Here is a 13,631-nt window from a genome sequence, read left to right as displayed (position 1 = left end):
ATGGCTTAGCGCTGCCTGAGGAACAAGTGGCTCAGTGCAGGAGGAGGAGGAGGAAGACCTTGCAGAGGCGGATGTGCCAGTTCCACCAGCACGCGAGCACATTTCTGGCCGTGATGCAAGGGATGCACTAATCCATGCCAGATTCGCTTAAGTTAACGAAGCAAACACATGTGGCTGCCACCTTCTTAACACACCATACACCATCTGCACAATAAACTGTGGGTTCCTATCACTCTCACCACCATTATTTCAGATGAAAGGCGCCCTGACACCTCACTCTGACACTTCCATTTCTGGGCACACATAAGCCAACTCTTTGAATGTTTGCCATCGCATTTCTTTATTACAATTGAAATGCCGATCATCATCTTAAATATGTATTACATCAAAACACACAAGTGACTACCCTTGTGACTATTTGTGTGTTAACTTTCTCTTACGCGTGCTTCTACGTGGTGCTTCCCCCGTGGCTTCAGCAGGTGTGGAGGCACCTTGTTCACTTTCATGCTGCTCTTGCTTCGACACCTTTGGCAGGCGTCCTCTGGGTTTGTGAGCCTGGGAGGGCTCCGCAACAGTCTGCTCCTCCTGCGGCTGTGCAGGGGCTAAGACAGCCATCTCAGTTGGGTGAGGAATCTGGTGGGGCTCTGACCGAGGGCTCCGCAGCGGCATGGGAGTGTGAGCGCTTGGAGAGAAGCCCACATTTCCTTGTTGCCTGCCACCAACATCCCTCTCATGGGTCAGCCGCACTTCAGTGCAAGCAAGTGGCTGGACAGCTACTTGCTGCACATCGGAGGGGCCATGAGGACCCGTCTCTGTACTGACAGTCCTCATAACAAAGACGTCCATGAAACTCTGGTGTCTCTCCTCAATAGGTGCCCATCTCTCCTCCATAGCAGACAATCTATTTTGAAGAGTGACCATGTTTTCGTTAGTCTGGCGACTTATGTCCTCATGGCGGTTGCCACCCTCTCCATGGCAGAACGTTCATGCGCCATTGCCTCCAGCACGGCATTGCTTATGTTTGAGATGGACTTCTCCATTCTCTCCACACTCACAGTTACCCTAGATGCAAAACCTGTCAGAGACTCCTGCACTTGTTCCTGGAGTTCCAGCACCGCTCTCTTTCTGGATGGCCCCAGAGGCACAGGGTCTACATGCAGCGCAGCTGGGTGCGCCCTGCGGCCTCCGACGAGGACTCTGCACTGCTGTCCCTGTCTCCACCATCTGCTGATGCTTACTTGTGAGCTGTGATACACCAGGTGACAACACGACTCTATCTCACGAATGACCCACTGAAGTGTGCGTCTCTGCGCTGGTGCTGGGTGCGCTCAATTCTGCTGACGCTGTGCCCTCAGAGGTTGCAGCTTCCTTTGAGGAGTGCTCCGGCTCTTCCTCCTGGACAGTGGGGAGGGGGGCTCTCGATGGTCTTGTGGGGGAGTAAAGGCATGAGTTAGACATGTGATATTAACGTAGCAGGCACATCGACTTGTGCAGATGATCATAACTCAATCTGTATGAACATCAAATGCCATATCAGTCACTCATGAAATTTAAATGAGAGGGCTGCAAATCTATTCTGTCACCAGCTTGCTCTACTGCGCCCGTCTCTCCATCCCCCACTTCCAGCTCCTCAGCACCTCCGACAATGTCGAGAGCAGCCTCCTCTGCGGTGTTCAACTGGGCAATGGATGGTGGCCCTCTTCCTGTCCTGGCCCTCTCCCTCTTATTGTGGGCTCTCTTTTCCTGCAATGAGGGACACAAGTGGAGTTTGAGTGAGAATGTTGGAGTGAGTATAGAGAATCCATAGCATAGATGCTTAGAGGGAGACAAAGATGGAGTGAGGTGCCAATACCAAGGGCCCTCCCTGTGCATTGTTAGTTGTTGTCATTGCATAACAGTGATAGCGAGTGTGAGAGGTGCATAGTAGAATGGTGAAGTGATTCTGTACATAGAGAGAAAGGGATGGTTAAGGGTGCCAGGGATGTAAGGGTAAAGTGGGATGTGCAGGAGTAGGTTGACAATGCAGAGTGCTGGTGATAAGAGGAGATGGGGAGCAGATTGAAGGTAATTGTGATGTTATACTCACTTTTGCTGTGCGTAGCAGGTCATTGAACCTTTTCCTGCACTGAACCCAGGTGCGACCACACAAAGACCTGGCGCTCACCTCCTCAGCAATTTGCAGCCAGGCTGCCTTGGTTTGCTGAGGAGGCTTCCTCCGTCCATTTGAGGGGAACAGTACCTCTTGGCGCCCTCTCACTCCCTCCACAAGAGCATGGAGGGAGTCATCATCAAACCTGGGAGATGCCTTGGGTCTTGCAGCAGTCATTTTCACAAGTGGTTCACTAAGAAGCAGCAGGAAAGGATGTTTGAAAAATAAGGCTGCATGGGCCCCTTAAATACAGCTGGCTGAGAGACGTCAGCAGAGGCGAGCAGCAGACTCGAACCCACTGATTGGGCCGGGTAGCGTGTACGACGGGCTTAATCAGGCCACTTAAGTTAAAATCTTAATTCCTCGGAGGCTCAAAGCGGCAGCGGGACCGGAACCCGCCGAACATCAAAGCCGCCTCCAACCCACCTCCACTCGGAAAATTGCGGCCAACGTTTCAGGTCGATGACCTTTCGTCACAACTCACAAGGGGTGAGATTGAAAGAAGCGATGGGGTCATAGGAAAGTGAAGGGGAAGAAGGTTCCGGAGGGGTGTTGGTATCCAAGAGTTGTTGAAGCTTGCGATCCTTGACATCTGGAAGGAAGAAAAAAAGTTTTTTGTTAAAGCGCCAGATGAGGCGAAAGATGAAATGGACCTGCGGACCAGGACAGCTTTGAGATAGAGTGAGTCGGTGCTGCTGAAGAGAGAGGTCGAGAGCGTGCATATGACGGTGCATGGCATTGAGCGAGGATCTCAGAATGCGGCGAGGGCAGTGAGGAACGCTGAATAACTTGGAGATATCTGTAATCACGGGTGGATCCGAAACATGAAGGATGTGATCGCCTATTGATTCTGAAGACCCTTTCTTTCTTCAAATTATTTTTTCTCCCCTCTTTAAGTTTTCATCATATCCCTTTCCCAGTCCAGCCTGCAGTATAACTGGGTGCTTAGAGTGCCTGGATTAACTAGCCCTTTTTTGTCAGGCCAGGATTTTTCCACTCTGCATGAATCTTGCTCCCAATGAGAACTTGGCAATGTCTTTGTGCATTGGTTTAATGAACATTCCCTTGTACAAAACTTTGGGGGGAGATTTTTGTTTTGGGCATATATAAGGTGGGGCAGGACGTGCGCAATGCAGTCGTGGGAAGTCCAATTACTTTTCATGATCAGGTCTGATTAACGTTAAATCGGCGAGCTGTCGACACGAAACGCGTTCCTTATAGGCAGCCCTCTGATCTGGGTGCAGGAAATGCAAGGGGTCGGACATCTTGATGGGCCTGCAGCAGCAATGTAAATGGGAGGGGTAGAAGCATGAGGAGTGAAAGAGAGCAGTGGCTTATAGTGGCTGCCTCCTAGCTTGTATTACCCATGGCTTGGGGCAGGGCTGAGGAACTGGGAGGAGCAATGCGGCTAGAGACTAAACGGGCATTGGAGTCTTAACTGCGCCTTTTGACCCAGACTTGCAAATTTAATGAGGCCACCCCTCCATTTCTGGTGGGAGCTCTGACCGCCTAAATCGAGGTCCACTCAAAAATTGGAACGGGTGGACAAAAAGCAGTAAGTCAGTAGGTTAGTCCTCCATGCAATTTTGGTGTGCAGCGAGAGGGAAATCGCCCCCTATCTGCCACAGGTGGCAACTGTGCATCCTTCTTCATCGATGCAAAATATTTTATCGTAAATTGGCAATATAGAAACTGATTTCATTGGTGTCAGTGTTGGCTCTTTGGTAAGACTCTTGCCACTGTCTCTGGAGTTCAAGAACCTCAGAGTTCAAGCCCCACTCTTCAGAAAGTTGATCACATAATCTAGACTGACACTTTAGTGCAGTGCTGAGGGAGCACTGCTGTGTCAGAGGTGCCACCTTTTGGATGAACTGAGAACCCAGCTGCCCTCTCAGCTAAACGTGAAAGATCTCATGGTACTATTCAAAGGGGTACAGGGGAGTTCTCCCAGTTTCCTGGCCAACATTTATCCCTCAATCAACATTGCTAAACTGATGATTTGGTTATTTATCTTATTACTGTTTGTGGGACCATGCCGTGTGCAAATTGGCTGCCATGCTTCCCTACACTTCATTGGCTGTGTAGTGCTTTGGGTCCTGAGGTTTTGAAAGGTGCTCCGTAAATGCAAGTTATTTCTTATTGCTGCATTCCAGTGTATGTGCTGCACTTGATAATACAGTGCATCTGGACTATCTATTATTTTATTCTAATCTTATTTACCTCTTCTGTTGAAATATGTCTTTTGTGGATTCTGTACAAATATCAAGATGGGATTTTCTAGTTGGAGGCATCTGGGACCACGGTTACTGCCATACACCAGCTACATGGTGGACCCAGTCACACAATGGCAATACGCTAGAAAAATGGCCGCCACAGCACAAAGTTTACTTGGCGAACGCATGGTTTTTGAGATGGTGGTCCACTTATGCCTGCTCGAGGTGCGACATGAGGAATGGAAATTATGTTGAAGTTAAAAATAGGGAAGAACTAATGGAAGAATTTAACCAATCTAAAACAGCAGCCCCTTCATGATATTCTAATTGACACCACCATCATGTAAACCTTGCCAACTATTCTCTTCTTTAACCTGCTGTGGAGGAGACAGACTCAGTTAGAGCATAGACATTGGGGACCAGTAAGGGGCCCTGACAGCAAAGGAAGATCACGTTATGAGAGCTGACATGTTGTCATCCCATGTTAATGGTTGGCACTGATGCTGTTTTATTTATGATACCCATATTCAATAGCAAATCATGGATTTGGAATTTAAGTTCAGGTAGCACCCCCTCAGGACATGGTTGAAAACCAAATTGAAAATTAAAATACTAAATACGGTGTATGTGAATGTGAAGGTTTTTCCGATTGTGACTCATTCAAGTCCCTGAAGAAGCCCTGTAGCACACTCTGAGATGTATGTTTTATTCCATCAAGATAATTAAAAGCGTATATACATGAATTCATTAAGACTGTTAAGGTCGAGCTGCAGCTCTTTCTAATATGTTTGACACTGTTTAAATTGTGATAGCTATTGCGAATAACTATCAAATGTTTAGAAATTCTAGCCCGTTTGGTGCAATCTATCCATTGCTAAAGTATATCACTGCATTTTATCTTTAGTGTGACATTGAGGCAAGTGATTTATTTCCTTCAAGCAAATTATAATTGAACCTTTACAATGTATCAGACACATAAAAATTACATTGCATGTTTAATAAAAATGTTGCCATTAAATTATTTTGGTCATATAATGACATTTTTCTAAAAATCCATTGTAATTATCTATAGCAGCATTGTACTGTTATTGGATAGTAGACTAACTCTAAACCATAGGCTCGGTTTTCCAAATGCGCATTCCTGGTGTGGAGCCTCAACTGCCGGGAGTGCATGTTGGAAAATTTGTGATTTCCTTATATGTGCTCCGGGTGGGTGAGGCTCTGCACCGGGACTACACATTCGGTTCGGTTGGTGCCAGTGCTGTTTTATTTGTACTACCCGTATTTAATAGAAAATTATGGACTCTTACTTTGAGTTCAGATAGCACCCCCTCAGGATGTGGTCAAAAGCAAATCAAATTTTAAAAAATCTGCTAAATAAAATATATGTGAATGTATTTAATGCTTTTGCAATTGTGACTCATTCAAGACCCTCAAAAAACCCTGTAGCGCACGCACAGGTGATTAACTTCCTAATAAGTACTAGCTGTACTCATATTTCAGAATCCTGCCCTTCCTTTGTATAACTAACTTGTCAGAGCTCAGTTTTCATTCTACTCCCTCCCTCCCTGAAGCACACACACGCAGAGTCCTCTAATGCTGCTTGAGTTACTCATGATTGGCTTTTTCACAAAAGCTTAACAATCCTTAGCAAATATTTTTTGGTTAATTTTGATTAATATGTTTTAGTGTAAGAGCAAGACTCAAGAGTAGTGATTAACAGTTTAAAGGAAAGAGTGTTACCGTGCTCTGCTGGTCTTGTTCCCTTGTTTACTCACAGCTACTTTTTCATTTAACTTAACACAAAGGAGAATAATGGCCTTAATGATTCTAGCTTGAAACCTTCAGCATCCTGAGCAATTTGCCTGGATCATTTTCATCAATTCCTTTTATATAATCTTGAAAACGTAATTACATCATCTTGAAGCCCAACCTCCTTAACGTTTCCTCATAACTTAAATTCCTAATTCGTAAGATCATCATTGTTCCTTGCCGCTACACTTTCAAAGCAGATTAAGTGACCCGAATTGCGCACAGTACTGCAGATAGGGCCTGGCAATACATTGTGTCTCCACTGTGGCTCAGTGATAGCACTCTCGCTACCGCGTCAGAGGGCCGTGGCTCAAGCCCCTCTCCAGAGCCTTGAGCACAAAAGCTCGGCTGACACTCCAAGTCACTGCTGAGGGAGTGCGGCATTGTCAGAGGTACCATCTTTTGGATGAGACCATGGAACCATTTCGAAGAAGAACAGGGGAGACCTGGCCAATACTTTTCCTTCAACCAACATCACCAAAAGCAAGATTTATCTAGTCATTATCTCATTGATGTTTGTGGGACCTTGCTGTGTGCAAATTGTCTACCACGTTTCTTACATTACAACAGTGACTACATTTCAGAAGTATTTCATTGACTGTAAAGTGTTTTGGGATGTCCTGAGGTCATGAAAGGCGCTATATAAATGCAAGTCTTTCTTTCTTGTACAACAACCATACAGCCTCTTTTGATTTGTACTCCGTTCTTCTGCTAATGCAACCAAATATGTTATTTGCCTTTTTTACTGTAGCTAAGCACTTCATGGGAAAGTTTACTGTGTAGTGTTTATAGTGGCTTTCCGGACACAGTCCTTCCGGGAGCTTAGCCTGTCCGTAGAGCTCTACACAGCAATAACCCAGCCCTACAAGGTGTTTTTATGATATGAGGAGAGTTTGTCTGTGGGTTAAAGAGTTGGTAATGTTCCATTTATTTCTTCTTTGCCATCACCCAGGATGAAACTCCAGTTCATTATTGAATGTGCACTTGGAAATGAATTTCCTTATCTTTTTGAGCTAATCCACACTAATTTACAGGATAAAAATCTATCTATATGTTAATGATGTGGTGTGTCGGTTTGTATGCATTTAGATTACACATTTTAAGCATGCTGCGGTCTGATTGGTCGAGAAGTATGGTAGCATCCTTAGTAATTATATAGCTCATGGTCTGTACCAGGTTTTATGATATCAAAGGGGGATGGAGGGAAACATATTATATAACTTTCTAAGAGCAATCGTAAGACTCACCTCTTGCTTTGACAAATAGTCCAGAGCCATTTTCGCATTCATAAGCTGGATAAAAGACACCAGAGATTGCTATCAAAATGGAGATGAAAATCTTCAACTTTCTCTTCTTTCCTCAGCAGTTTTCTCCCCATCTCTCCGTTTTGCTCTTTGCTGAGTTGCAGCTCCGTGAGTGCCAGATACTCATTGGTAGCTCACCCAAGTGACCAAATACGAACCGTGGCAGTGAGTGTGAGCAGGCTATTTTACCATAGAGTGCATCACAGCCAAGCCAATTCCTTTATTTGCTTAAAGTCCATGCATACACACTTCCAGCAGGGATTGTTGGATGTTGTTCCAGACCAGGGACCATAGTTGATTTTTTTCCCCACCCTAATGAATGCTGAGCTCAATTGTATATCCCTACCATCAACCCAGCTGAGATTAACTAGTCCAGCAGGGACTGGCCATCAAACCTGGAACCTTCCTTGTCTTCGCTAGTCACTAGACAGACTGGGTGAGCCAGTGGGAAATCCCTTAGCTACACTTTTTTTTGTTTCCAAATTTCTACCATCCCACCTCTCCTCAAGGCTTTATCTCCTATTGTGACATGGCTCCATGGTGGTGACAGTCACTTGATGCTTCGCCCAAGTGGTCATTCTTCAAGCATGGGCCTTGGCACTGTCAACAGGTTGTTTGACTGGGGAGGTATCATCACAGCCAAGCTGAATCCTGATTCCATTCAACATCCACATACATGCATTTTGCACCAGGAGAACGGGCAAGAGTGGAAACCTGGCTGTTTTTTTATTAAGCTTTTTTCTTTAACCTCATTTATAAAAAGCAGCAGAGCCAGTGCCAAAGTATTGAGCACTTCCATCCTTTACAATGCCGCCAAGGTATTGAAAACTCCTCTTTTCTTTGTGAGCTAAGACAGACCGCAGGGAAGCTAAATGGTGGGTTATGAAAAAAAAATGTGATTAGTTAAATTACAAAATAGAAAGTTAGAAGGATTCGACTGTCTCAAAAAAAATTCGGCAGGATCTACAGTCCATTTGACCAGACCATCCTTCTCCAATGCCACTCCTGTGTTGCCCAACTCAGTGGGACTACCTTCGCTTGGTGCCACTCTTATCTATATATTAGTAGGAGAGCATCTCCAGCAATAGCTTCTCTACTGACCCCCATACCGTTACCTTGTGTCCCCCAAGGATCTATCCTTGGTCTCTTAGGAACATAGGAACAGGTGTAGGCCATTTGGCCTCTTGAGCCTGTTCTATTATTTAATTAGATGATGATGGCTGATCTGTACCTCAACTCCATTCACGCACCTTCTCTCCATATCCCTTGATACCCTTACCTAAGGAAAATCTATCAATCTTGGTCTTGAAAATTTCAATTGACCCAGTATCCAAAGCCTTTTAGGAGAGGTCCAGATTTCCACTACCCTTTGTGTGGGAAAAAATGCTTCCTGATTTCACTCCTAACTGGACTGACTCTAATTTTAAGATTATGCCCCCTTGTTCTGATATCATTTTAAACACAGTGGAGAGGTCAGGTGACGTGTTGGAGATGTAGAGCTACATGATGCTCCTCGGCAACAGCATCTTGAAGACATGACATCAGGTTCCACATGTTCGCTGATTTCACCGAGCTCTACATCTCCACCACCTCACATGACCCTTCCACTGCCTCCGACTGCTTGTCCGACATCTGGTCTTAGATGAGCCACAATTTCCTCCAGTTAAACATTAGGAAGATCAAAGCCACTGTCTTCGGCCCACACCACAAACTCCATACCTGTGCCACCAATTTCATCCTCTTTCACTCATTGGGGTCAATTTTCCCGAAGCTTTCGGGAAGAAGGCGGGACTTCAACTTTCGGGTTTTTGACCCGCCCACATCGACGTCCGGCCAATCCGCTCGATTTTCCCTTGATTGAGCTTGTTGAGCCCGCCCAGCGGGCTCAGCAGGCCAATTAAGGGCCACCCGGCAACAGGTGACGTCACAGACTGCAATTTCATCTGTCAAGAGTTCTTGACAGATGAAATATCAGTGTTTCACAGCTGTTTGAAGCTGTGAAACACTGACAGTCTGATTTCTAACATGAGTCCTTCTGCACAGACTCAGTTAGAAATCTCAGCCGCACTCAAAGCTGAAGGCTGTCTCTTTTCACAGATCGCAGCCGTTCAGCTTTAAGTGCCGGCTGAGTGATGGGCTCCCGACGGCTACAGTTAAGGTAAGTACTCATGCACTTTGCACTCATGCACCCATCACTCACCTGAGCACCGACATCGCAACCCCTCCAACTCCTTCAATCTGACGGCCCGCCTGCTCTAACCTGGCGTGGTTTGGAGCCGTCGGGAAAACCACACGAAACCCCTCAAAATAGGGATTAGGCTAAAAACTGACTGTTAACTACCTGTTAACAGGCAGTTAATTGGCACTAATCCCGTCCCGCCTGGTTTCGGCGGGTCCCAGTGCGGGGCGGGTACGCGCTGTCCCTGAAACTTGTGTGGGGCGGGGTTTTGGGTGGGATGTTGTCGGGACCCCCAAATTCAGGATTCCCCCCCCCCCCAACACGCCTGAAACCCCGCCTGACGGCTCCAGGAAAATCTAGCCCTTTGGGTTTCAGGTTGAACCAGACTATTCAACCCCAAGCTGTGTTTACGACCCTATATCCTCTCCGATCACAAAGAGCACCTACTTCCACCCCTGTAACGTTGTTTGCCTCTTCCCCTACCTCAGCCCATTTGCTGCTGAAACTCATTCATTTCTTTGTCATCTCCAGACTCCATTATTCCAATGCTCCCCTGGCCAGGCTCCCATTCACCATGCTCTGTAAACTTCAGCTCATCCAAAACTCTGCTGCTCATATCCTATCCCACACCAAGTCCTGTTCACTCATTTCTCCTGACCCACTCAACTAAGTTGGCTCCAGTTCCCCACTGCTAGAAATGTAACATTCTCATCCTCATGTTTAATTCCCTTCATGGTCTTAACTCTCCCTGTCTCTGTAACCTTCTCCAGCCTTACAACCACCCCAGAACTCTGTGCTCCTCCGACTCAGGCCTCTTAAACCTTCCCCACGCTCTTTGCCCCACCATTGGTGATGTGCCTTCAGCTGTCTAGAGCCATGCTCTGGAATTCCCTCCTTAAACTTCGCTGCCCCTCCTCCACCCCTCTCTCCCCTTTTAAGGCCCTCCTTAAAACCCACCCCTTAAAAGGTGCTATATAAATGCAAGTTGTACATAGTAAACATTGCTCAGTATTTTAGATGATTTTTAAAAAATCTAGGTTTATATCCCCAATTTGGGGGAGGAGGTGTTTGGATGGTAATGGGGATTTGTGCTGCCACTGGTTAATATGTGTGGCGTGCTTATATGATGCTTTGCAATATGCTATTTGTAGTGCTCCCCCCCGCACTTCTCCAGACTACACAGATTTTGGGGCTGTCTTGTTTCAAGTTCCCCAATGGTCTGTTCTTGGTCATATAATAGTTTTTAAATATAACACTGAGGAAGTTTCAACTTCTGCAACTTGCCAACCTTTACCTTGGTAGTAATGATAATGTCATGCCTTTGTGGCATTCTTCTCATTATTCTTTTTAATGTTCTAATGTTTTGAGGTCAAGAGGGTAGTTTTCTCCCCTTACATGGTACCCTGGGTCACACACCAATTTCAGGTAAGCTACTTCTTCCCGGTCCTGTGCCACTGTTACTCTCGGCTAGCTGCTAAGCCGTTCACAAGACTATCTACTCAATTTGCCCTATCTCCCCTTTGAGCACAGTCATGCCATTGTTTAGCGACTGTCATCTATGCTATGACCATGGACTTTGACTTCTTCCTCGTTGTGGTGTGGTGGGGCAGGACTTCCAGTCACCAGTCTGCCCTAGTCCTGACCCTGTCCCGCGCTCCGTAGACATGTTCATTTGCATAAAAGGGGCAGATGTCGAAAACAGATAATGGTGCTCGCTAGTCAATTTCCACCATTTCCCCCCCCCCCCCAATCCCCCACACATGGGGCCATGAAATTCATGGCGGCACCTTGCTGCCCTGATGGAATGTGTAATTGATTGCCAGTAGGAAACTGGCATTGTGGGCCCCACTTCCACCAAGGTGTCATTCTCTTACGTCCAGGCCAAAGGAGGCTCTTTAGTGGGTGATGTCATCACACCAGTCCTGCCTCCTCTTCTGACATTGCTTCTCGTGTCCGACCCCCCCCCCCCTCCCCACCCCCCGGCCAATCATAATTTCTCATTGTGAGGGAAAAAGGGAGGAGATCTGGCAGATCTCAGTCCTACCCCAAATTCCAGTCCCACTGTGGAACTCCTTCCGAACACCAAGGAATTTTAGGTCCTCTGTATTATTCTTTTTTCCAGTGGGGCATTTTTCACATTGTTATATTTTATTATTTCTACAAACATATTACTCAAAGTCTTCCCCCCTTCCCCCGCACCAAAGAATTCTACCCAATCATATTCCAGCAAAAACAAACTCCAAAATGACTGTTCTTCACCCTTTACTATAAAGTCCTAAAAATAAAGTTTATCACATGGAAACATGAACATTCTTTTAAAAGCAATCACCCTAATCTTGGCTCCAGTAACTCCCACTCCCATTCTACAAGCAGCATAACGCAATCTGTCTAGCCTCTGAACATCCTGGATACAGGGTACAACTTCCCTTAGCCGAGTACACTGACTGCCCCCCATCCCCCAACTAACGAGCAACCGCACAACATTTTTTGCCCACACTACAAAAGCAAGTTAAAGAGAAAAGCATTTGAAGATGGAAAGGTACTTCCGCCCGCTGCTTTGGCCTTGCTGTGACCCTGTCCCAAATCCCGTGAATGGAGTCACTAACGTATTGGGGGGTAACATCCCCATCGACACCTGGGAATCCCTGGACCAAGACCGTACAAAGTGGAGGAGAAGCATCCGGGAAGGCGCCGAACACCTCGAGTCTCTTTGCTGGGAGCAAGTGGAAGCCAAGCGCAGGCAGCGCAAGCACCCCACCCACCCGCCCCTTCAACCACCATTTGCCCCACCTGTGACAGAGACTCTAGGTCCCGCATTAGACTCATCAGTCACCTGAGATCTCATTTTTAATGTGGAAGCAAGTTATCCTCGGTTCCGAGGAACTGCCTAAGAAGAGAAGAGAAGGGGGGTGGGCGCCCCTGCCTGTAGCAGGGGCACCCACCCAGCAAAAGATCAGAGCAGCATCCCACCATTCCAAAGGGGAGTGGAAATAGTCCATTTGGTGCCAAGATAAACAGCAAGGAGGTGAGTTTTCACTGGGGTTCTCTTGCGCATCTGCCGTAACTCTGGGGGAGGAGCTGGGGAATGCCGGGAAAATGGCACAAACAGCCAAAGTTATGGCAGACGAGCAGAAGAACAGCAGAAATTCACCCCCTATGTTTTTATCCTGGTCGTCTGGTGGCACATGGATCTAAGCCCTTGCTCCAGAAGGTTGGACAGCCCAGTTTATGGCACCGTACAAAGAAGGCTGGGGAGTTCACGTACTCTCCTCGGCAATATTCGCCTCTCAGATAACAGCCATCAAAAGCAGTTTAACTGAGCATTCATCCGATTTGCTGCTTGTGGGAATCTGCTGTGCACAAACTGGCTGCCGTGTTAGCTAAAACAGCCACAGTTGTTGTATTTCAATGTATTTCATTGTCTATGAAGCGTTTTGGGACTTTTCAGAGAGATGCGATAAGGGGTTATATAAATGTAAGTCTCTTGCTTTCTTTGGCGGTGGAGCACAGTGGCAAGAGGATATTTTACAGTTGCCACCCATTTCCTGTAGTAGTACTTGTGGAATTAGTTGGTCATAATTTAGTTCTACAGGACATCCTCTTTCAATAGGTTTAGAGAGTACTAGAAGATGTAGAGATAATTATTAACGACTGTAATTAGGATTCCTTCCCCCCCCCCCACCTCTCCACTTTAACCAGCTTATTAGATGTTAGCGTGCCTTTTCTGGGCAATATCATTTGTAAATGACTGCATAATAAGAGACCATGGAGCCTGAGATTCCCTTGTCGTGCAAGCTCAAAGTCAGACGCACAATCATATCCAACTGTGCTAAATTGTAATTTTCATGTCTGGCTGCAATAAATGAGTGAGTTAGTCACTAACACTGCTTCTTCATCCTTTTCTCGTTGCGTATGGAAGCAAGTGATGAAGACAGTGACCAGAACTGACTTTAGGTTACCCGTTGGTTTTTGTA

General features: G+C 46.3%; 1 protein-coding gene across 2 annotated transcripts in view; it reads left to right on the top strand.

Moving 5' to 3' along the window:
* Positions 1 to 13,631, top strand: part of maml3 (mastermind-like transcriptional coactivator 3) — a 486,074-nt gene that overhangs the window by 296,833 nt on the left and 175,610 nt on the right. The gene's annotated exons all lie outside the window — the stretch shown is intronic.

Source organism: Somniosus microcephalus, chromosome 2, assembly GCF_052327205.1.
Source record: "Somniosus microcephalus isolate GS21.2 chromosome 2, FLI_Smic_1.0, whole genome shotgun sequence".
NCBI classification, from domain to species: Eukaryota; Metazoa; Chordata; class Chondrichthyes; order Squaliformes; family Somniosidae; genus Somniosus; species Somniosus microcephalus.
This window is presented reverse-complemented; position numbering and strand designations above follow the sequence as displayed.